The sequence below is a fragment of the Caloenas nicobarica genome, chromosome 1 (assembly GCF_036013445.1).
Source record: "Caloenas nicobarica isolate bCalNic1 chromosome 1, bCalNic1.hap1, whole genome shotgun sequence".
In the NCBI taxonomy this organism is placed as follows: domain Eukaryota; kingdom Metazoa; phylum Chordata; class Aves; order Columbiformes; family Columbidae; genus Caloenas; species Caloenas nicobarica.
In genome coordinates this window covers 7634558-7660192 of record NC_088245.1, presented here as the reverse complement: position 1 = coordinate 7660192, position 25635 = coordinate 7634558, and the positions used below count along the sequence as shown (strand labels likewise).

Genomic DNA, 25635 nt, shown 5'->3' with positions numbered 1-25635 from the left:
TTAGCTCTTTAGTTTCCCATGGGCTTCATCAAAGCTTGTTATCAACCTCTTCATGAGCAATAGGTTGGAAACCAGCATTACTTACGATCCTGCCCTACTCCACCCAGGTCATCTCTCGATTTTCTGTCTCTAAACCCTGTACTTTTAACTTCAACTGAAATGTGTAGGAGCAGAGCTTTGCTTTTTTACTTCTGTATTCATCTCATGTAGTGAAAGCAGTACCTGGACCATGACAGACTGTAAGGGATTATTCTTGTCTAACTCCACACAACTTCTGAACTAATCGCCCTAAGATCTCTTTGTAGCAGCTGGGGAAAAACAGACTCTTGAGGGCATGGTTTGTCTGAGTGATGCTGGCACCTACTTCTGAACAAGCTGAATGAAATGCCTCTTTCTCCTCTCAAGGGAGGCCACAGCAAGTAGTTTACCCTCTAGGCAAACCTCCCTTAAGAAAGTATGTTTTTAGTATGGAAAGTCCAATGATGCTTGTTGTTAGTGGCTTCTGAACCCCTTTATGGGGCTGCAGTGTGTGTAATAAATGCAGGATTTTAATAAATACTTCCTTGGCAGTGAGGAGCAACCTGTGGTTATGTGTGTGCATGTTCTGCATGTGCATATACATTTGCAAAAGCGGAACTTAGAGCTGTTTTAGTGCCAAACCTTGTTTTATGAGCCTAGTGGTTTCCACTGGTAGCCGAGAACATTTTAAGCTTCTCTTTAGGTCAGGATGGACAAGGCATGTCATGACTTGCATCTTCTGTGGATTGATCCAAGGCACAATAAGCAGCAGATGCACGAGTGGCTCGTTTGGGTGATGGATGGAGGGATCTCAGTAGCTGGCTGAGCCCTTTCCCTTCACCAGCTGGCTGATGGCCAGTGTCCAAAGTTTGAGCTGCCGCGTGGCCGTCTGGCCAGTGACACAACCCAGCTCCTTGGGCTGCGAGCGTTTTCCCACTGCTGATATTTTGGGGAGCAAGTAGGGAATGGTGACCTTTAAATATATACTTAGAGATAGCAGGAGGAATTGATATTTAAGAGAAAATAAATTATCTTACAATTAGGTCACAGAGCCGTAACCCTGGCTGGGAAGAAGGGAGAGGCGGAGAGCCCCAGTCCCAGCCCTGCCTCCTCCCTGCCAGCTTGCAGGCTCCCCACTGCCCCAGGCAATATATTTGGCAAGTAAAGGCACTGCCACTGCCAAATCCACAGATTTTTGCTTCGAGGGAGCAAAGTGTCATTGGGGGACCACTAGATCCAACTCCCAGCATCTACTTGTGGTGCCTCCGCACTGTTTACTTAGCCACGCTGAGCTACAAGTGGGGGACCTGGATGTGTTGATGCTCCTTTATGCCACCAGTGAATCTCGCCGGTTAGCTTTAATGGGAATCACAAGGCAGAAACCCCCAGGGTAAGTTGGGGCCACCGAAAGCATCTATATCAAAAGTGCATTTCAGCTGTTGCGCTCTTTGACCCAGCGCAGCTGTGGGCAGATTCGGGGGGGATTAGAGCTGTTGGTGGCACAGACAGGGGCCAGGGGCTTTACCTACTTGAACACCCACCCGTTGAGTGAATAAATTCAGTGGTGGCTGACGGACACTTTGTCTCCTCTTTGTAATGAAAAGTAAAAGCTTCCTCTGAACCATTTAAAAATAGCTCGGGCTGACTGTGCTCCCATTCAACTCCTGCATCTGTGTTTGTCCAGCCCAGCGCCGGCTCCCGGTGCCCGTGTGCCCCAGCCTGGGAAGGGGATGGTGTTTCTGGCTGCCGCGGTATTAGGAATGTGTTCTCCAGCTCTTCCCAGTGCACGTGCCCATGTTCAGGGTACAGGTCTCTGTAGTGTTTTGCTCCTCTCTTTGCCTTGTCATATCCGATGGTGACTTTCTCAGCTGCCACCGTGTCTGGTCATGTCCCATCACAGCGCGAAAAATTTTCATTTGCAAACGTGCTCGGTCGAGCTGTCCCATGGTGGCTGCTGAGCCGAAACCTGTGGTGTGTGCTGGCTTCATGGCACAGAAAATGAGCATTACTTGGAGCATTATTCTTGAAGCTTTTTGGGAAAGAGGCTCTTCGGGAGCCTGAGAACATCCGCAATGTTGTCAAGCTGGGTCTGTTCAGCCTGGAGAAGAGAAGCTGAGAGGGGATCTCATCAATGTTTATAAATATCTCAAGGGTGGGTGTCAAGAGGATGGACCAGACTTTTTCAGTGATTCCCAACAATATGATGAGGGGCAATGGGCACAGACTGAAGCACAGGAGGTTCCATCTGAATATGAGGAGAAACTTCTATACTTTGAGGAGCCAGAGCCCTGGAACAGGCTGCCCAGAGAGGTTGTGGAGTCTCCTTCTCTGGAGACATTCAAACCCACCTGGACACATTCCTGTGTGGTCTGCTCTGGTGAACCTGCTTTAGCAGGTGGGTTGGACTGGATGATCTCCAGAGGTCCCTTCCAACCCCAACCATTCTGTGATTCTGTAAAGAACTCAGAGAGAAAAGGGTCTTCTGATGTGGGTCACACTGCAGTGAGGAGTCAGGGTTCTCACTAGCTGCTGCGTATTGACATGAATTGCTACTTAAAATCCATCACAGATGTTTTTTGCAGTCAGAGGGGAGAGATGGCTCTGTCAAAAAGCAGCATGCCCAAGTAGGTTTGGAATAAAGGAGTGGTGAAATCTGTTTACAGCTGGATCCTGTACTCCGAAAGACTTTTTTAATCCCGGTATTTGCTAGTGGCCCTGTGCCCTACTCTTGATATATTTCTGGGGATGGACCTTTTAAGGGAGAATTCGGTGCTGGAAACATGTGCAGTTGCAATGAATAATTCATGTTTGTGGCTCTAGGGTGCTCAGCCAGAAGATAAGAGAAACCTGTGATGGGTAAAAGTCATTTGCCTCATGTGATGTAGCTACCAGCGAGAGGTCCTTTCAGTGGGATGTGCCTGATCCAGCTGTGGAGCAGGGGACCCAAAAATGACCACTGACATAGAATCGTAGAGTAATGGGGGTTGGAAGGGACCTTCAAAGCTCATCCAGTCCAGCCCCTGCCATGAGCAGGGACATCTTCACCCAGACCAGGTTGCTCAGAGCCCCGTCCAGCCTGGCCTTGAATGTCTCCAGGGATGGGGCATTGACCACCTCTCTGGGTAACTTGTTTCATGTTGTCCTCCTGCTCACCCTGTTCTCTTTGCAGTGCTCCTTGCATGCAGGCAGCCTTGTCTGGGCTGACCCAATGGGTGAAATGAGGAAAACCCTGACAGCTCCCTCTCCACTGCTCAGTAAACGTGTCTGATGATGCAAAAAAGAGCAGAGAGATGTGCAGCAACTTCTCCATGCACTGGGATGCACAACCTGCCTTTTCCATCATGGGAAAACCCTTTTAATTTTCAGAAAGCCCCATGGCACGTGGTGAAAGGAGGCTAGACCCAAGGCACATCTCGTTGGGGATAATACTTCCTTATCCTGGGCCTGCTGCTGTCGCTGGAAGCTAATTCCAGCTGCATTTTAAAGCCCCTTGTTGTCTTGGCTGAGGGTCAAACGCTGCTTTCCATAGTTTCCCAATAATCCCACAGCCTCATAAATTCATTCAGGTGCTTGTTCTGGCCACTCTGGAGAGTAACAGTAGCTCCAGCTGTCTTTGCTTTAGGCACTTGCATTTTGGCTTCCACATCTGCAGAGGCAGTAATTAATTGGGCTCCATCCTGACTTTTCTCACAGCCCCTTAGCGATGTTTGCAGACCTCCTGCTTGTGGTTGCAGCAGTTTGCTAAATCCCTGAGTTCCCACCAGCCTTGGGGCTGGAACTGGCTTTGTAACGAGTAGCTGCAATATCTCACAGAGCGAGGGGCCCCTTCTTGCAGCATGTTGCTGGTACCTGGGTCTCAGGTTTGGCCTGGTCCCAGAGCTGATGCTGGTGGAGATAATAACACAGGAATGCTTTTTCCCTTTCGTAGTTACAGTTTTAGTTGATTCTTCCCACCCTCTGCCCCTGGGAGAAATGCAGTATTCACCTATCCAAGGAATCTTGCAGTCACAGCCGTTTCTTTTAATAAGGTGCTTTTATTAAAGAAAGGAACAATTAAGAAGCAATAAAAACCTAATTAAAATTCTTAAAAGCTCCGTGTTTTTACCCAGTTCTCATGTTGACCCCCTGAGGGAAGACCCACAGACATATCAAAGAGTTTGTAAAGTCTGACAACCTGTCCTGGGCTGGCGCCTCGGGGTCACCTCCTCCTTGGGAAACCAACCCAGCCATCCCCTTTCCTTTACCCCCTGCTCCCCCCAGTACCCCTAAAATTGCTCACAAACCCCTGCGTGCTTCCCAGTTATTCTCTGGTGCAGCCGACTGTACCGGTGTTTCATTATTGATACTTTTAGGGAGCAGCCTTGTGACCTTTTCTTGCTCAAAAGCAGCCCAAGGGGTCAGACTTTTTTAGGGGGAGAAAGGGATGAGTATTTGGTGGTGCAGCCAGCATCCTCCCCCAGGGATGGAGAGGGGGAATGGGAGAATCCTCAAGTCCCAGAAAGAAGCTCGATGTGCCAGTGCCTCTTTTCTCATGGCAAGCCTTTCTTACGGCTGATAGCTAAATGACACTTTTCTGCACTCAGGGGGTTGATTTCTGCTTTCTCAAGCTGGGAGGTGGGAATCGTCCCTGCGGTTTCCCCCCTCTCGCAGTGTCTGCTGCTAAACCTAGGGGCAATGCAGTGGGATGTGATTGAAATCTTGCTCCACCGCAGAGTTTTACCAGTTCAGTGCAAATCTAGAGGCTGTAATTCCCCCTCCTGACTTGACCTTCTGCAGGGTGGTGCCATCTCTTCAGTAAGACCTTGTTGCCTTGTCTGCACACAAAGGATTACAGCAAAGTGACTCGAGGTCTAGTGATAATAAGGTCTATAGAAGTGTTAAGCAATGCTTGTCACTATTTATTATTCAGAGGGGGTTTAGCTCCTGGTTTTGTCAACAGGTTGATAGGGAAACGTGGCCTTTTGGGCTCCGTTCCAGCTTGCTGTGAGCTGTGGAGGTGCTCACGACCTGGGGCTGTTTACAGGGCACCTTCCTCCCCGCTCCCTTTTTCTTTTTCACGCAGGAGAGTTGCAAAATGACCCCATGTGCATCATAATGATGGAATTAACGGCAGCGTGGGCAGCTGTGAGAGCACTAGTGCTGTGATAAAGCCTGTGGAATTTAAGGAGTCCAATAATTTCAATTAAACCTGGAGAGATTTCTTGGGAAGATTATATCTTTTATTAAGCCTCTCTCCCTGCATTGCTTCTCCTCCTCTCAAGCATCAGAGCCACAAACACGCTGTTACTTCAATTGATTTACATGAACAGACTTACCTTCTGAGAGGCCTCCAGAGATTGATCTCGGTGATAATAAAGCTTTTATGAAAGTAATCAGCGTCCCAAATAAAAAGCAAGGTAATTAGTAAGTTAGCAGGGCAGTCTACAAGTATCTGCTTAGCATCTTCAGACCTGGGTCCTCTACTTTGACTGCTGTAACAACCTGATGACCTGATTGCAACACCTGCAAGGCTTTGGAGCAGCTGAAAAGGCAAGCAGATAAGAAAAACAATGTAATTACATAAATGGCCTTGCCATTACTATGCAAAGTGAAAATTAAGTTAAATGGCATTCTTCCTCTGCTGAAGCAGAGGAAATAGTTTCAGAGCTATTTGTATTTTGGCAATGGGTGTGTGCATGAACTGGGAGCCATTGGGTCAGATCATTCCCTGAACCCACCTGTGGGCAGCAGCACATTTGCTCAGCGGTGGCCCCAGCCTGTCTCATCCCTGATGGTCTCAGCTGGGTGGATGGTAGGGGCTCTCATTCAGCAACACTTCACAGGACCGTGAGAGCTTAAATCACAAACAGCATCTTACACAAAAAACGTTTGGGCTGCCTGAGAAGGCCTTGCCTGACATTTGCTGTGGGGATCTGTTTTGCTCCATTTTTCCAGGCAACGCACTCCTGGAGAGGCGAAAAGAAGAAGGAAAGTTGGGGAAATGCCTATAATTTTTCTGATCACTCTCAGTTTTAGTCTAGACAGTGATTAAATATTATAAGGTCTAGAAAGCATGGATGGGTACCTGCTGGAGAGATGCCTGTGGCATCTCTGCAGAGAGCCCGAGCTGCCTTGGATGCAGGGACCAGAGCTTGTCCTGCTGTGGCTGAGGTGGACATCAGTGATGCTGGAGGTGACTCCACTACATGAATTGTGCAAAGCCTGACCACCAGAGAAAAAAACCTGATAACTGTAATGGATTTCGCCTGAAATTTCATCAATGGTATCCACCGAGATGAAATGAAAAAGCAAATTGTTTTTTATCTTTTAAAAGTTAAGAACTTCTGAGGAGTTCCCTCTCTGCTCTGAGTACTGGGAGAGCAATTGCAGGACTGGGAAACACTGGTTGTGGAGTCCAGAGGCAGCAGTTTTAGGGGAAGGACTGGTGTGGAAAAGAGCAGGCAGCAGCTGTCTTGGTTAAGACAATTTTTGTTAATTCCCAGGTACTGACCTTTTGTGTTTGCTTGTGGCATAAGCCACATAAAGGATCCTCCTTCCTCTGGTCCGAAGGCACTAGGGAAATAGAAAATATTCTAGATTCAAATCACTGCTATGTGGCAAAGACAGGGCAAAAAGACCTTGAAATAGATGAAAGTAAGGTCCAATATCTAGAGGTTTGAAAACCGTGTTGTACATTTGGTTTCTTGCCCTGTCATTTGTTAGAAGAGCTGTTGCTCCGTTAGCCTAATAGCATCTAGAGTAAGTGTACATCACTTCTGAGTGGTTTTAATAGTGATTTACAGCACTTTTGTTTTCCTCCCAGAAACCTACCCAGAGTGTACCCCCTCCCTACGATCCGCGTTTAATTTGAATACATGTAAGCAATATTAGATGAAACGGAGAACTGCTGACAAGCGTCTGGGATGAGGGGAGACCATGAGATAGTTGATATCTTTGGGTAACATCCCTGAGAGACTTTTGGCATAGAAATGGCATTGACTTATTTCCAAATCTTCCCACTCACCCTGTGGTAGGGGACTTTGAGAGGTCTGATTGGCATCTCCCAATTTTTCTGTCTTCCCACATGCACGCAGGCTACTAAAATACAGAATAAAAGATCATGGATAAGTTCAAAATAGTCTTATCCATGGGATGTTTCCATTGCCTATGATCTTTCTTATATTTATAGCACCCAGAAGGTGTTTCAAGCACTTCCCAGGAGGGAAATGGGAAAATTTCTCTATTTTTAGGGTGATTCTTAGAGGCACTTTATTTCTGTATTGGGAGGCTGTCTGACTGTCTGACTGTCATGTACTATGCAGGAAGGTTGACCTGAGGTAGCATGGGAGCCTTGAATTTGATGTCAGTTGTGAACAGTCTGAATTTGGGATTGAATAAGGAGCTTTTCCCCACCCACCAGAACCCATGTCCCCATTGGCAGCTGTGACTGGTGGGGAGCTGCCAAGATAAGGCCCCAAATTTGTGCCCTCCTGGTACCAACGCGGGTGCAGGATGAGGTGAGGGCAGTCCCACATTTGTGTCCCGGCTCCTGGTGAATGAGTCTGGACCGACTTGTCCCCTCTCAAGTGATGCAGATTACTCCAGAGCACAGCCCTCTCCGATTATTTCTAAGGCACATCCAAGTACATGCTATCCTTAAAAATATCTGGTTTCCAGCCTGCCAAGCAAGGAAATGCCTAGACAGCTGTGGGTATGTGTATGTATGTACACGGCTGGCTGCTCCACAAGGCAAAACGGCAATCCTTCTAGGAATTGGCAATGAATGAAGACCCGCATGGCTCCAGGCTGCTTTTAATTATCCAGAGCCACACTTTAAAGTAGTTCTGCTAAATGCACTGAATCATTCTGGATTTTGTGGCACGGAGCTATCTGCTGCTGTATATGAACTTGGTGGTGAAAGGGTTGTGACCTGGCCCCTGAACACCTTTTTGGCTCGCCATCTGGCTTATTAGAATCATAGAGTGGTTTGGGTTGGAAGGGACCTTCAAAGCTCATCCAGTCCAACCCCTGCCATGGGCAGGGACATCTTCACCGAGATCAGGTTGCTCAGAGCCCCGTCCAGCCTGGCCTGGGATGTCTCCAGGGATGGGGCATCCACCACCTCTCTGGGCAACCTGGGCCTCATTGTAAAAAAATTTCTTCCTCATATCTAGCCTGAATCTCCCCTCCTTTAGTTTAAAACCATCACCTCTTGTCCTATCTCAACAGGTCCTGCTAAAAAGTCTGTCCCCATCTTTCTTATCAGCCCTTTTAAGCACTGAAAGGCTGCACTAAGGTCTCCCCGGAGCTTCTCTTCTCCAGGCTGAACACCCCAACTCTCTCAGCCTGTCCTTATAGAAAGGTGTTCCACTAGGACTATTTTAAGATTTTTGGCAGGGTTGGGAACATGAGGGAGAAGCAAACCACTGAGCTAGGTGCATCTGGCTCTTGACCTGCTTGAATTCTGCCAGACCTTGGTCTGGGCTGGCCATTTGGGGGAATGCATTCACAGTGAGTCTCAGGCAAGTCTGCTGAGCCAAGAGCAGCCAAAATGGATGAGGGAAGTCCCCAAATTCTGTGTTGTTCAGCGCGATTATGGAAGCCATCCAATCCCCTCTGTAAATCTGTGAGTCTGTAGATGTGTGAGATTTTTTGTGTGTGTCTAAATCCATGTTTCATGTTGTCCATCAGTTGGGAAGAGTGAATCACCTTGACCAAGAGTCCTGGGCCACGGTCTTTTCTTGATGCACAAGCTGCTCCATGGGCAGAGCTGGTCTTTTGTTTAGTTGCTGGCCTCAGTCAACCTTGAATCCAGGGAAAAGTCTTTTGTTTCCACTTCTCTCTCTCTCCTGACCCACCTGTGAGAGAGATACAGAAAAAGACAGAGCCAAACATTTATTATAATCAGCAGCCACCAAAATCCAGCTGACAGCTGGCAGACGGGACACCTGTAATGCTGCCCATAACCGGATCAGCCATTGTGGCTTGAAAGGAGGAGAGATCTTTCAATTTGGTACATATTTTCTCCCAGCCCATGCATTTTGACGTTTATTTTCGCAAACAGACAGCCAAATTGGCTCCGAGGCAGCGGTAGTTCGAATCCCTGATGGAAGCTGCAGACGAAGCCTTTTAAAGCCCATCCTGCCTTTGCCAGCCAAGTGCCTTTCCACATTCTCCCAGAGAAGTGTCCTTGTCCCATTGTGCTCGGCCAGGAGCAGCCGTTCGGTGCCACGCTTGGCTTTGCCACCGGCCCTGGAAACATGCAGCCCCTTGCAGCAGCTAATGTAAAGTGACAAACCAGAGTGGCCGGTTTCGGGGGACTGGGAGTATGAGGCTTCAGTGTGACCAGCTGCAGCTGGTCGCTGCTCAAATCATTGCAGGTGCCTCTGGCAGCTGACTGAGCGACTGCCTCATTTTGCTGCCCCAATTTGCTTTTTTCTTTTTTTTTTTTTTAAGAATTCTGCTACAAGTCTTAGTCCGGTTATCTGTAAAATGAATGATGGTAGGGAAAAATATATTGAGGGAGAAGCAAGTTTCCATGACAGTGTAAAATGCAAAGGAGAAATAATATGGCTAGAAAGCCAAGTCTGAATTTCTGCCCAAAACAGTTAAAAGCAGGCAAGCAAAAAATATTTCCTGAGATTTGAAAGCACTTAATGGGCTTATTTTGCAGTATTTTTGCATTTCCTAGCAGAAGTACTGCCTACTGCAAGAGGGAAAGTCAGTGCAGCGTTTTGTATTGAGACAAGATGTGGGACAAAAATGCAGGCTAGTACTGACATACTGTCATCCTCAACTGACTCATTTTCAACACCATGCAGGGGTAGCAGGAGAGTTATTCCCATTCTCTAGATGGTAAAAGTGAGGCAGGTGTGTTTGGCTCTGTATCCCAGTCCAGTGGAGGCAATTCTCTTTGACCCAGGATTTATCCTTGCTGGGATTAGAAACAACTCTCTTCTGTCTGTAAACTCATCTGTCTAAACCCTGTGCCCTTCCCCTTCCCCCTCCATGTCTTCCAGCCTCGTTGCACAGGCAGTGCCGTACTTTGAGTAAGGAGGTATGTTCGGATGACTGATATGTGAGCAACTGGGGTTTGATCCTTTGTTCAAACCAAAGCATGTTGGTGGTATGAAGCCTGGCTTCCTTCTCCAGGTGGACAGTGACATGTATCCTCTTGATTGCCTCAAAACACAATGAGTTTATCACCTCCATTTGTCTTCACTATAAACTCATTTCAGAGCATGTTCATTTGTCTGGCTTGCTTTTTGCCTTTCTAGAGCCTTTAGACTGGGTCTGAATACAGTTATATTCTTCTGGATGGTTTTGATTAAGTTTTTTATTGTGGAAAAAATCAATTAGTTGCATAACTGAATGGTGGTTGGACAGATAAAGGAAGGAAAGTCAAAATGGAGGAACAACTTGTACTGACATTGGCTGAGGATAGGAACAGAAATTCAAATCCTCTCAGTCCCCATTTCTATTACATGGGGAAAGAAGTCCTGTTTCAGAGCCTTTGAACCATAAACACAGCAACCACATCCACTTGAAATCCTCCATTTCATTGCGAAGCAGGAAAGCTCTTTTCCACCTTAAAAGCATCATCTTGAGTTGGGGAAGAGGATGGTTAATGAGGAAGGGCCTTGGCCACAGTGGCCATGGACAACCTCGGCCAGATGCCAGCTCATGCTTTAAAAGAGCTCTGAGGTATCAGATGGGTGGGAGAGATTTTATTAATGGGCTATAAAAGATGCTTTAAAGTGAGAATCTCTGTGTACGTGGCTTAGCTGTGGGAAGGAAACAGGCAGTTTATTCATGGTCTGTAAGTACCTCTTTTGGGGAGGTATTTGTGAGAGACAAAGAAAAAATAACATATGTAAATGAGAGAAAAATTTTTAAACCCCATGGAAATACGAAATGAGGAAATAATTCATTAAAATGTGTAGCCAACTGACGTGGTGAAATCTCGACTGTTCACAAGGCTTGGGTCAAGCTGGGAGGTTGCGGTGGGTCTCTTGGTCAGAAGAAGGCATTCTCCTTTTGCTGCCCACCTCTGGAGGAAGATCCATTGGACAGGTCATGACATGGCTCTGAGAGGGTCTACATAGGGTTTCAGAATACTCCACCCCTGTCCACTTCTTATTCCTCAAACTGGACAGTTGTGGTGACAGTAGTGACTTGCTCCCTCTGAAGCGGGTTTAGATCACCCACTGGAGGTTCCAGATAGCATCCACAGCCCATCTCCATCAGCTGCATTCGGAAAGAAAACCTGAAGGTGAATTTTTTCTAAAAATCACTTGCAAGTTGCCTGGGCCCTTCAGATAGCTATAGTCATGCTGGACGTGAATGCTGATGTTGTGCAAAGCCTGTGGATTGGAAACGAATAGTCTCAAGAAGACCCCAGGGAAGGGTTGTTACTACCATCAGTGACTGGGTTTTTGCCCTTTTATATCGTTTTAGGCTCAGACGTGTTTTGTCTGAGTTCAGTGAACACTTCACGATCTGTCCCTTGAAATCCTAATTAAGCCTGTGTTTTCTTAAGTGTCTGTTTCAAAGGGCAGGGGAACAAATGTGATTCTTGGTTCTTTTCCCAAAGGTGCGGAACTGTAGATTAAATGTATCCTGGAAATAATATTTTATGGTCAAATCTTTCCCGCTGCAATAAAAATGGCTCTAAACTACATCCAGTGACGAATCTCTCCTGTATTTAACCCATTTCAAGCAACAGCTGAAATACTGCCGGGAAATGTCTTGGCACTTCCAAGTCAGTGGCACTTTGGAGCTGCTGGAACTCATCTCGCTCCTTATGGACAGTCATTGCTCCAGAAACATGTTACAGATGTTGATGTGAAGGAACAGGCTTCTTCCATCACAGCATCAAGACAGAGAAGAGGTAAAACCAAAATCCCAGACTGGAGGCATCCCTGAGGCATTTGCCTGCCTGTTCTGTGTCTGGACTTCAGGATTGACCTCTGGTTCCTGCTTATTGTCAGAAATGTCTGAAAAGGGAGAAGCTTGTTTATCACACTTTGGTAATTGCATTTGCTATGGTATTTACAGCATTTCCTATGTTTTGAAATGGAGATTCTTTGACAGACCCATAGCCATCAGGACTGTGAACTCTACGAGTGCATGATTGCTGCAGCCCAGCCTGCCTCCACTCTTGACATCACCGATAAGCTCACTTGCGTTGGTGACCAACAGGTCCAGTATTGCACCCCCTCTGGTAGGGCTGTCTACTACCTGGCCTAATAAGTTATCCTGAATGAATTCTAGGAGGCTTCTGGACTCAATTCAACTGCCTGTTGCCATTTGAGATGCCATGGGGCATCTGAGAGATATGGCATAAGACCAGGAACAGCAGAAAACCTGCTGTTCATCACTGAAACATCACCTTCTCCAATGGCAGCTGGAGCCCACATGGGCATTTCAGGTGGCACTAGGTGTCACAGAGCGGGCTGCTGAACAACCCTTCATTTTATGTAATTGTGAGAATTGCCTTTTAAATATGGGGACCGCCAACAGAAATACTGCTTACAGAAATGCCTGAGAAAACAGAGCTACGTGATACCAGCATTGTGTCCTCTACTTTGCAGCACAGATGCTTTCTCCAGGCATGAATTGATGCTGAAATGACAGATTAGTGAATGTGCATCTTGTGACACATACAACATGATGAATGGTCAGTTCAAATATTGAGATGGGTTCTTCCCATGACCTGAGTTGTGCTTGCAGTGTCAGCGGCATTAGGTATTCCTCACTTTTCTAGAGGAGCACAGTGACTTGGAAATCCATTCCCAGCACAATATATGAGCCGAAAGAGCTCCTGTGTTGCACCCAGTGGTGAGGGTAGTCCTGCAAATAACTAGTTTCAGATTCTGCTTGCCTTCTGGGTGAAGTCAATATATTAATGTTGTAGAAACAGAGCTCATGTGAGCTCACAATGTGGCCTGGCCTTGGCCCCTTATGGACTTATTAGTGCCTAAAAGGGACTGACATGGTTTTGGACCATTTATGCTTCAACATCTTGACCAGACTAAGGGTCTGTCTCACTGTCTGCTGTTCCTGGATGTAGCAATTCTGGGCTTAGATTCAGTGGATTCTGGAAAAGTCCAGAGCTTGGTACAAGGACCACAGCCTGCCTGGGATCCTCCTTCCATATCTATTTCTGTGTGGAGCAGGTGGCTTGAATTTGGCTGGAGTTTATGATGCATTTTGGAGTCTTCATCTCCTAGCTTATAAAGACTTTTGGGTAAGATTTGCTGAATGCACAGAAGACATAGAGTTTTATTTTGTGGATTTAAATCCAATCTTCTAAATTGCTTTAAAGTAATTCCGTGTGTTTTGAAATTCCAAAACAGCTGGCCGCCCTTTTTTTAAATGCTTGTGGTCAATTACAGACTGATTTAGGAAATGGTGCAAAATGTGTAAATTAAACTGAAAGTATTTTTTTAAATGATGTTAAGAAAAAAAAAAGGAAGACACACATGTTATCAATACCCTATGAAAAGGGAACAATATCTCTGACCATAGAAAGCCTTAGACTCCAAAGCTTGCAGTAACAACTGGAATAAGCTTTCTAATTCAGGAAACATTGTTGGAACCATCATGTAAGACAACCTTTTTACACGGGGTTCTTTGAATTACTTCAATATTGATTTTAGGGCTTTTCCTATTTGATCTCTAAGTATACACTCTAGGTGGGACTCTGAACATATTTTTCCATTCATTTTAAGTATAAATATTCTGTTTGGAGATCGGCTTCTTGGTTGGATTTTTTTTTAAGTAGTAATTGAAAGAAGTTAGGGAGCTTTTCTACTTCAGCATTGCTCCAAAAATGTGAGGACAGGCTGAATTTCATTGCACACAAGGCTCTAAAGTGCTGCAGCCAACAACAGAGTGGAGTACAGGAGTTCTTTTGACAGGTGCTTCAATATCAGAAGCCCTTAATTGGTGCAAAATAGTGGTCTTCTGAGGAAAAAGTGGAGAATACAAGTTGGGGCTACAAAAGAAGTGTGAGATACACTCTGGTTTGATTTTAAAAGTTTGAAATGGAAATGAAACTATATTCAAGTGAAGAAATCCATTGAATGTCTAAATATATTGTGCTTTGTATTGCCTGCTTAGAGGATTTGGTTACCTAACCACGGGATCCTTATGCCATTTGAAGTGCCCTAAGCTGGTCAAGACCTTTGTTCAGGGCTGGCAGATACATCACAGGACTTGTGAAAAACTCTGAATCATCTGCAGGGAACCTGCCTGCCAATTCACACCACCTGAAATACGCACCACCTGAAATGAGGGTAGACACCTTCACTTGGGCAACTGGATCATCTCCTTAGAGTCAGATATCTAACCTAGGTTTGGATCCAGATATGGAGTACATGAAGTGGAACAAAGTTCTATAAAAAGTATGATTTTCTGCTCATCTTGAAAAGGTTTTGAATGGACTTGGCTTGAAGAATCAAAGTAATCATGAAAAAAAAATCATGGTACTCTTGAAGAGTTTTGCTTTTGTGTGGATTTAAGTGCTGTTCTAGTGAAGAGGAACTTGGGCCTGGAATGCCAGTGAGGTGGAAAAAGCACATTTTTACCTGGTGTGGCATCATGCCCATTAGGTGATGACCTTAACCTTCAAGAACTTCACAAAGTGAAATCCAAAGTGAATTGGAGGCATTGCATAAGAGAATTTTCTGAGAAACCACCAAGACAGTGCCCAGAATTTATGGGGTGCTTCAGCATCACTTTTCCTCTGCTGAGGGCCAGAAAGGAAAGCTGTGATACCAAATCCATGGGCTGGAGTCCTCAATAGGTGCTTGCTTTTGGAGCTCCATGTTTAGCAGTGGAGTAGGTTCCCCCATGCCCTCAACCAGGCATCTCTTCTCAGTGCTTTTATTTTGGAGGGGCTCCTGCTCTTGCCAACAATAACGGGACCCAGAGGAGAGCAGCCTCATCCACCAAAGGTCAGATTTTATCAGTACCCCTCCCCAGCACAGTACTGGCCTTCAGAAATTCCCAGGAGTTCAGGTAAATATTTAACCACTGTTAACCTGGGCAGAGGGACATGGAGAGGTGAAGTGTCTTTCCCCAGGAGATGCCAGAAAAACCTGATGAGCAGTTTGATGGCTGAGAGTTCAGAGGTGGGAAATCAGCAGCGGTTCACCAGCCACAGAGGTTTCACCCCACCTCTGTTCCTGGAATTTCTCCTCTCCTGTGTTGGAAACCAAGTTATCTGCTTGGCAGGCCACGCTCTCCTCTGTCATGGGAACAGCGATATAGTTTACTGATAAAAAAAAAATACTGCTATAGGTGAGCTGGGGAGGCTTTTGATAACTGTTTTGTCATGGCCACTCCCCCGTCATCTGCCTAATTTCCAAGGGGAACCAAATAGGACCTTCTGGAGATGAAAGTCTCCATTCAGGACCTCATTTATAACTGTTTCGATTTTCTGGGATGACATGTTCAGACACAGTTGCAAGCAGTGAACTGGTAAATCAAGATGAGATTCATGTTTCCTGGTATTCCACACACAAATATTTAGGAGTGGAAATACAACAGAAGGTAAGAGCAAGAAACCAATTTTCTTAAAATCATTTCTCAAAAGCTTCCATCAAGGTGAAATGTGTACAAGTTTCTTCAGTTAATATCCTTGAGCTAAGCAAAGCCAGCTTCCAGGCAGTCCACAAGGTGAGTTTGTTAGGAAGGCAGAGGGATGAGTTCTGCTCTGGTGCTAACCAAGTGACTTTAGTGACCTGTAAGGGATTTTCACAGGCCCTGTTGTGTTGTGCAAGTGGTTGCCCCCACTGCATCTCCCAAGAAGTGGGGGCTCCCTTCCAGCACCTGTTCCAGCCTTACCTTCTAAAACTGGCAATAAACTATTTCCCATTGATGGCAAGGAGAAAGGGCACAAAGTCTGTGAATCGAGAAGAGCAAGCATGATGTGAAAATCAGGTTGCCTACGTCTGGTGTCTGCACCTGGTCAGTGGTGACCCAGGGGAGAACCAGGCAAAAGTGAAGTTCAGAGCTGAAATGGTCCTTGCCACCTGCTTGGCTGTGAAAGAGCTGAAACAAACCAGTTGCACTAGTTTGTTGTGTTTTGTTTCGGTTTTGTTTTTGGTTTTGGGTTTTTTTCACACACAATAAAACACTGCCATGTTCCCCCTCGCGCCCCCCAAGACTCACAGCATACCAACAGATATCTAAATCAGGTATCCAGAGAACAGTGTAAGAAGAGGGTAACGATATATGGTGGTTCCTGCTGATGGTCTCCCAGCCTCTGGTATTTTCAGGTGAAGGACTCTCTGTAGTGAAGTAATTTCTGTTTATTTAGTTGTTTCTATATATTTGGTGACTTTCAGTGGATTTATCTTCCATGAAGCTGTCCAGCCTCCTCTTTAAAATCACCACTTTTTGAGTGCCTTGAACCAGGTTCCTACTATGTAATCTAATACTCCCTGTTCTTCTGCTTGAAGATGCTGTAGGTCTCTATTTACACCCTCCACAGCGCTTGTGATTGTGTAGACCTCTGTTCTATGCCTTCTCATAGCACAGAACTCAAAGTTACAGACTGTGCTGGATGTCTGAGCCTCAAAGGAGGTTGTTTCTGTCCTGTCCTGGATGGGAATCAGCTACCACAAATGCTCCGCAATGCAAGTCCATGAGAAAAGAGGGAGTAAAGCCCCTTCCCTGACTGTCTGGGACCTCCCACTGCTATTGCCACAGGGAAATTCCAAAGTTTTGCCTAGACTGCTGGAAGTGCCAACAGGGAAAGCAAATATTTGTGTGTAAGACTTAACCCCAAAAAGATTAAGTGCAGATGGATGTCAGCGGTGCCAGCAACCTGCGAGAGAAAGAGAAAATTGAGAAGGATGTAAAAACAGAACATGGGGCAGAGGGGAAGCAAAACAGATTAGAAGCAAATTAGGGAGAAGGAAAATTTCAATGGGGCTTTTTTCTTTATCAAAGATGTCCAGATGAAGACCAGCAAGAGGAGCACTGCAGCAAGGGCTCATCGGTGTTGGTAGCTTGGGAGGCTCCCAGGATGAGCACAAAGTAGGGAGGGGGTCAGAATATCAGCGTCAGGGAAGCAGCTTGGTGGGATGCTGCATGGACGGTAGATGCCTTTGGAAATTGGGAAGGGTCCTGGAGATTACGAATGTCTTGCACAGCCTTCAGTTCCCACCTCTTCCGCTCTGGAAGTCAGTTACTAGCCGGGGGAATGGTGATCCGTGGGAAAAGGTTTGGTTTTGTGAAGCTTGGCCCACGTTATACGGGAGTGGAGCCGTGCAGTTTGGAAAGCGTCCATCTCAGGAAAATCATAAGTGGTAGGGCTGTCTAGACTAGTCAGGAAGGCGTGAACAAATAACCAGGGGAAAATAGAAGAAGAAGGAAAGAAAGCATGATTCCTCACCTTGAATTAAATTAAGATGTCAGGAAAAAAATGAATCAAATCTTCGAAGTATGCAAACAGAAGACGGTCTTAACTGACTTTATTCTAATGCTGTGAACCTGGTTAACAAGGAGAGGAAATCAGACATGCCCATCGTTGGACTTACATGCTGCTGCTGGAAGTGGATGGGAAGATTTGTGATAGGAATGTTACAATTAATTATTACAAATCTCTTCGTAACAACCTTGTGGGCAGCACGCAGGTGTGTGTGAGGACCTTTGGCAGCCTGACAAAAATGTAATTATCGGTTACAAAGTTAGCGGGCATACAGAAGCAAAGGCTCTTTGGCGCTTTGTCGATCAGCAAGGTGCTAATTAGCAATTGCTAGAGGCCACGGTGTTTCTCTGGAGAGGAAAGTAGCACCTCCTTAAACACCTGGATATGGTGTGAGTGGGAGGGCAGGGAAAAGCACGATTTACCTGGGAGACTGCAATTACAGCGAGGATTTCCTGGCTCGGAAATCAAACCAGAACTGTTCTGCCTTAAATCTTTTCTTTTTTTTGACCAAGAGCTGGAAATTGGTAGCAAAATACATCCATACGACCCAAACTAAATACAGTGGTTTTTTAATCTGAAGTATTCATTTCATATAATTCATCTTCAGTTCGCCAGTGGTCATGATGGACTCTCCAACACTGAAAAATGGGTTGGATCTTTTTTTCTAGGAAAGATATGCACCTGCTGAGGTCATTTGGTGCATGTAAATTTTCTACAGGAAGTCAGATCTAATCTGTTTTAGACAGAACTCATTTTTGTTACCCTTGTTGCCCTATACTGGACCTGAGCCTTCAGTATGTTATTTTCTAGTTTGGCTAACAGAAAACGTGTTTCTTGGGGATAGATGCGATGTAACAGAGAATTCCATGTCCTTGCCCCAAAGCCCATTCTCAGGGAATTTTCTCCCACGGGCTACAGGACACATTGTACAGCCATGATTACAAGGAAATCTCAACCACAGGAGTGAACAAGAAGCAGCCCTGAAATCAAGGTCAGAAGTTGTCCAGGGCACCATTTTACCAAGCTCGACTATAGCTCAAGAGTCAGGGTGAGAAAACGCATTGCTATATGGAGGCTGTCTTCTAAAATCGCTTCAGAAAAGGACCCTTTTAAAGTTCCCCATCAAATGCAAGAAAACACACAGTAGAACAGCTTTAAAAACAGGGGGAATGCAAGGCCTGATACGTCCCCGTCACAGCAGTGACAGCCAAGTAGTGCTCGTCAGGCCTGGGTTCCTTTAAAAATGTGCACTGAGCCCTTTCGCACTCTTAGTGCTGTTTGCTGAAGTATTAAGGAAATGGGAAAAGGTCCAGAAAACTGGTTCAACTCAGCTGACACGGTGAGGTTTGAAAAAGCAGCAGGAAGGAGACTGAGGCCTGCAGCACAGGGACGCGGGGACGCTTCACGCTGGTCCTGCCGGTGCAGCTCCGTGCTTGAAGGTGTCTGGCTGCTGTTGAAAGGGAATAACATCTGCTCATGGCTGCTACAAGGTTTTTTTTGGTCTTGATGAAAACAGGGAGAGTGATTTTTGAGGTAGCCTTCAGGAAGCTTCTGACTCTGCTGACTACAATGAGCGAAAGTGCTCTGTAACAACTCATTGCCCTCGAAGACACGGAAAATCTGTAACAGTGAATTGATTATATCTCGTCAGAACTGAGCAGAACTGTGTCCTTTTCCTCTGAATTTCTGCAGATGCTGTGTGTGAATTATCTGTGTGCTGTAATGCCTATAGTGGTTTAATGCATAACACAGATGCAGGATGAAGACTGAGGAGTACCCATCTGCAGTTGCTATGGACATTCTATGCCATGGTCATTACTGTAACTTCATTATTTCTTAACCGGGATTTTTAAAGTCCAGGAAAGACACATCTGCATCTGCTGTGTCACCATCCAAGATTCAAAACTCAGCTCAGAACTGATTAGGTATAACTGCATATAACCCTTGCAATGTAACATGGAGGGCACTTGATACTAGAAGATACTTGACTATCTTTTCAGGTAATGCATTTATTACAGGATCCCTCCCTTCTATGTAGTTTTGTGTAGACTTCATGAACTATGAGCCATATGTGCAAAAATAAAGTAATAAACAAGTTTGAAATCTGAAGCCACTTTCAGAATTTTTTGGATAAAAGTGGCTTTATTAGTTTAGGATATTGGTCTACTTTGACAAGTGGTAGAAGTGGAACATTGCTTTGTGAACTCTTCTTTCACCTCTGTCTGGAGTAGACTTGGGTTTGGGGTTGGCCAAAGAGACAAAAGGCTCTCTGCAGACTCAAGGAGGAGCCTGAACTTTGGGATTCAGGCCAGTAATTGAATCAACTGGTGTTTATGTTGGATTTTCCCTATAATTTTCTTGTTTCTTGTTATATATGCATCAGCTTTATTCTAATTGTCTGAAAAGGCCTTCGAATAATTAAGCTTTGAGATCAAAGGTATACTCAAGGACGTGGCATGCATTTTCAATAGTCTTTGCTAAATTTAAGTATTCAAATTAGTGACCTAAGACATGAGTTTACACCTACCCAGCAATGACACCGCTGACTTCAAAAGGCATGTCTAAGCTGACATGTGGCTCCTGGACAAATGGCAGCTTCTTTAGCTGCTATTGCATTACTTTTCATTTTTCCAAATTGCTACCTGGTCATGTAAGCAAGTCGTAGACTCATTGCCTTGAGTCTACAGCAGAGCGTCTCCTCTGATATGTCAGACCCCATCCCCTCACACATAGTGAAAGGTTGGGGCAAACTCAATTTCTTGGCATTATTTAGTAGACCTGAACACTTGTGGCTTTTACTGAACTCAGTCCAGCTCTAACCTCATGGTATGCCTGAAAATGTTCTGGTTGTGTCTGAGGGACTCACTTCACAACTGGCATATCGAAAAAATTTTTAGCTGGCTTTAAGGTGTCGACAGTCATTAACAGAACTGGGAGGCAATACGGAGATCCTCGTATCTACTCACTTCTTCTTACTTCCAGATATCTGCCTCCCTTAACACGTAACCCTGAAAACACTTTCACTGTCTCTTTGCCTGCGTTTCATGTGTGGTATTTTGGGAAGAGCTCATTAGAGCCAAGTTCAAGCATAGCCAGCGCTTAGTTACAAGTGCAAACATATCATAAACGTTTTTCTTGCATTAGGATCTTTGCAGAAGGCATTAAAACACAGCCAAGGTGGCTTCATAGGCCCTGCGTTGTCACAGCACTTGTTGGTTCAACTGTTCTTAAAAATGTGGGAGTTTGGGAGAGTGTGGATGTCAGCACCAGTAAGGATTTGCAGTGTGTCAAGAAGAGGGAAACAGGAGGGTTATTTTAGAGCCAAGCCAGCCCTCCTCTTTGCTCGAACTTCCAAATGAAACTCCAGGGAGCGAAATGTAGCGAGCTCCAGTGGTAGATGGCTCTTTGGGGAGCCGCCAGCTGCTATTTCTGAGCTACAATTGGATTACACAATCCTGGCAACTCATCGCACGTTCACCACCACCTCCTGTCCGCAGCCGAGCTGTGAGGGCCCCTGGTCAACCCAGTGCTGAGACCTTGAGAAGATGGAGCCGGCTCATCAGGAGGGATGGGAGGCAAGTGTGAAACTGGTTGTGTTGCAAGCCGTGTGATAGTTGTGAGGGCGACAGTTTTCTAAAGTTTTCCCAAGCCACGGCACTCGGGGAAAACATCTGCGGGAATAGCAGCTGTCCTAGGTTTGTGAAGAAGTCATGTCAAAGCAGTGCAATCTCCTTCATGATAGGGAACAAGCCTGATGAGTAAGAGACATAGTTTAGCTTAGTTGATTTGTTTCACAGAGAGTTTTCGGTGCATACCCAGTAAATGCTTCCTGGGGAAAACACAGTCAGGCTGCTCCAGGAACCCATCTGGTGTGCACCAACTCCTGGTGGGAACACAAGGGATCCATGGCTGGTCCTTCATACACCTGATCCCCTTTCCCAATATATTTACTCCTCCTGAACACATCTAGAACTTCAGTGTGCAGAAATGTTCCTATTGCTCCAACTGACTTGCTAATGTGGATGTAGGCAACAGCCTCAGCCTTTTCACAGTGAGTCTCACCTGAGACCTTGGGTTTTGGGCACCCAAGTCTCACTGTGGGTTTCTGACACACGTGGTTATTCATCTCCACTGCCTCTTTTCCCTTCAAGTTGGTCCCCAGGAAGATGCTCCAGCCACTTTACTATCCAGGTACAGTTTGGGCTATCACTGCCGCATTTGTCTGATGTGAAAAATGCCACAGAAAGGATGGAGGAGTACAACATTACCCATGGCTTAGTGAGCGATTTCTGTGTCCTTTTGCTGGAAGACATGACCATAACATCTTTCAGCTGACCAGCATCAAAATAAATAGTCTCAGCAGATCAGGAGCATCTTTAAGGTGTCACATCAAGACATTTGTTCTTAAGTTTCCAAAAAGCCTGATGCCTCAAGAAAAACTCAACTTCATGTTGTACACGGTCAAGTGCAACCTTTGCCTTGCTCTCAGTTTGCATCTGAAACATTTAAGAGACACAGGTTTATCAACATGTTCACCAGTTTTTAATAAGCTGAGACTGAGTTTCTGCTTTCTGGCAGCTCTGCCTACAGTGATGTATGTTCCTGCCCTCTCCTTCTGTACAGGAATGGGTCTCACTTCCATTGAGAACCTCCATGGTGTGGGGTCTCCTTTTATTTTGGAAAATATCAGGAATTACTTCATAAATCATTCCACTGAGGAGGAGAGTTGGAATTATCTTCAGATTTTATAACTTTGCTAAAAAAATCTGGCTGCAAGCTAAAACTTGACACATAAATTTCAGCCAGGATGTAATTTAGTTTCTCTCCTTCCACTAAAACAGCAAACAACTCATCTTCTTCCCAAACACTTGCAAATTTCTCAATGGAAAAAGGTTATTTTAGGAAGGGATTAAATACAGAAATGTTAGCAAATGGCAGGATCTCTAGGGTGGGGAGTGTATAGTAGGAAAAACACCTGAAATGATGCAATTTTTAATGATTTTTAGTGCTTCTTCACTTGAAATGCCTCACAAATATATCAAGGGAACAGTGCAGATCACCAGTTTGATTGTCGTTCAGTAGCACCAGCTGCTATGAGCAGCGTAACTGCTGTTTGCCAGTACAGGGAGGTACTTATTAACAGGATTAAACAGACCAAGGCAGAACTGAGAGATCTGTCTGAATGGGAATGAGATTAAATAAACTGGTCATCTAGTCTTTCCAGATAATCTTGTGTTGCAGTTTACATGTATTAACCCTAAATCACATCTGGTTGATGGACAGATGCCTCAAATACCTTCAGGAAAGGGTCTCTACCAATCTCTCTAGGGGCTTAGTGCCTTGTTCTTGCTGTGCTCTTCCACACTTGCTCAAACTCCCATTAATTTCTGTCCTAGCTGAAGAGTGCGACTAAAGGTTTCCTTCCCTTGTGCATTCTTCTGCTGTCTTTTCTGCTGGTTTATTGACCCTTAGGTCCACAAGAATAAGAGGTGTGACCATTGGCATGTTGTTGCCCAAATGCTCACACCCATTTTGCCCCTGTTAGTGAACAGTGCCTAAAGAATGGTTGGATTTGTAATCTGTGACCCAATGAGGGTGGTTGCTGGAAGTTGTCCTTTCAGTCACACTTGAAACCTTTGGTCTTGGGGCTACAACATCTGCTCGTCTGCATCCTCCACTGAGTACACCTGGAGCTGAGCAGAAGTATGAATGTGTCCATGCCCTCTCCAATGCCCATTGCCAAGTCAGCGATTGTGCACTGAGCAGAGGCGACTGTTGTCCCATCTTGATGGCAGATAATGACATGACTGTGTTTAACCAGCTAATAAATGGCCCAAGTTTTAGCTGGTGAGACACCCTTCAGCTCCCCAAATAAGATGTTTTTTGTGGGTGGTGAAACAACAGCCCACCATTTCTTAGTCCTTTTCAACCTACCAGGCACTTGTGCAATGCCACGCCACTTTCATTAAGCTCAGCACATCTGTTCTTATCCTGAAGGCAAACAGGTTTGCAAATAAGCATTAAAAATATAGAGAAACTAATCATTATTTAATGCCACAGAGATTCCTCTTTTCCCAGTGTTATAAACTTCTGAGACTGAAGCCTTGAAGCCTTCTGAGACTGAAGCCTTGAAGCCTTCTGAGACTGAAGCCTTGAATACATGACCTCATTCTCCTGTCTTCAGTATCTGAGGGAATAAGGGTTCAGGATTGCAGCACATTTAACCACATTACCCTCCTCTTCACAGAAAACTTAAACTCTTTGTAAATCATTTAGATACATGAGGAGATTTCCAAAAGTGTCTAATGATTTTGAGTGATCCTCCCAGCTTTGAGAATTCCTCCTGTCATGAATATGAGGCAGAACACATCCAAATCCCATGGACATTGCTCAGTTGTCTAAGCCAAGAATTCGCGTAGCCAGGGTTTTCCCCTTCTTGGCTATGTGGACTAAAATACCTCTCGCGCTCTGACACTCAGAGATGCAGCTTTCATATTACAATATTTTATTGACTAAATCCCTAATTACTGAAAGGTCAACCAGCCATGGGCTCCAGTGCCAAGCAATTTGTCTGGGATTCTTACTGGAAAATGGGTTTCCAGATCACTGGAGGTAAGGTCTACAGTGCCTACAGTGGTAGGCAATGCCAAGCAGTACCATTCATGGAAAAACGTGGTTTCTGGGCTCGTACTCCGAATTTGCACATAGAAGCACAAAAGCCATTCTGCATGCATGTGACGTATCTCACCACAAGTACTGGCTCCCCTATCACTCCTGTCCCCGCACTATCCAGGCTTTGATAGGTCTGTACCTTTCTGGTTTAGAATACAACGGCTCAGAAAACTCTGTAAATCACAGATGTCCTGTAATCCCCGTTTTTGGAGGTGGGGGATTGAAACACAGAGAAACTCGTTCTCACTGGGACTGCTCTTCCCCTCACTGATCGTTGCCCTCTCTGTAGTTGAGACATCCAGTTCATTTTCTCTGATTAGGACACAAATTTAATCTGCCCTCTTGGATTAGGTGTGAAGTGTGAGTGTTGCTTAATGGGAACAAGCTGTTCAGATAACGCAGCTCAAAATAATTGCAAATTTGCTTTCCAAAATTACCATTGCCAAAAGACAAGGAAAGTGTCCTAGTTAAGGGACTAGACTGGAGCCCAGGTCCTGGTTTCCTCACTGTGGGTTTGTTTGTTTGTTTCATGTTTTTGTTTTTGTTTGTTTGTTTGTTTGTTTTTTACTGTGGTATTAAGCAATTCTTGTGCTGTTGTATGGATGGTGCCTGATGTGGATGCTGTGACTACTACTGCAAGTGAGGTGGCACGTAATTCAGATCGTCTGCTCTGTGAGACTGTCCAGATCTTGACTTTTGCTGTTGCTGAAGTGATGCAATACACAGCTGGTGAAAGTATAGATAACGTCTGTGTCTGAGAAATGCAAGAGAAACAAAATTAATATCCACAGAAGAATTTTGGACTGTTAGAAGAAATTACTTTCATAATCAGATTTAAAGCCCTCATATGCACACGTATACACAAATCATAACACAGACTTACAGGGACAAGTTTGCTACCTGCCCCTAAGTATTTGGCCAGGAACAATGGCAGGTTTTACAGGTAAGTGCACATGACAGCCGGATTTTACAAGATTTTGCAGACCACAGGGCAGTTATTCACAAAAGAGCCAGACAACAAAGTAGTGTGTGATTGAACTGCAGCTCCCAGGTGTTGCTGCGTGTTTGTTTGCGGTTATGTGGCACTTGCTGTGTAATTATCTCACTCTAACACAATTATTAACTTAGGATTAAACAGTCGAGACCCACCATCGTAAGATTAACCAGCAGCGGAGTGCATGCCCTGTAATTTAGATGGTTTCAGGGAAGGGTTTACCTCAGGGCATCTGTCAGCCCCATGGACGTTCTGACCTGCACAGCTGTGGCCGTGATCCTCCTGCTCCTGAAATCAGGCTGGAAAAAAGGCTCCAGGCTTGGCTGTGTGGGGACACCTGACCCATGCTTAACTTAAAACCGTATTTTCCATGGGGATTTTAACCAGTCATGTGTGAAAAGCTTTTCCCTGTATAAGACAGTAAGTTGTGCAACATGCGATAAGAGTTTCTGATGCTTTTTGTCTGTATAAAGTGCAGTAAAGCAGGAAGGACAGGCCTTGCCCATTACATATGATGCTGGATGTCAAA

The 25635-nt window shown here is 45.2% G+C and overlaps 1 protein-coding gene across 1 annotated transcript in view; it reads left to right on the top strand.

Annotated features, from left to right (window-relative positions):
* The window catches only part of CCDC3 (coiled-coil domain containing 3), a 42233-nt gene that overhangs the window by 2207 nt on the left and 14391 nt on the right, over positions 1-25635 (top strand). The gene's annotated exons all lie outside the window — the stretch shown is intronic.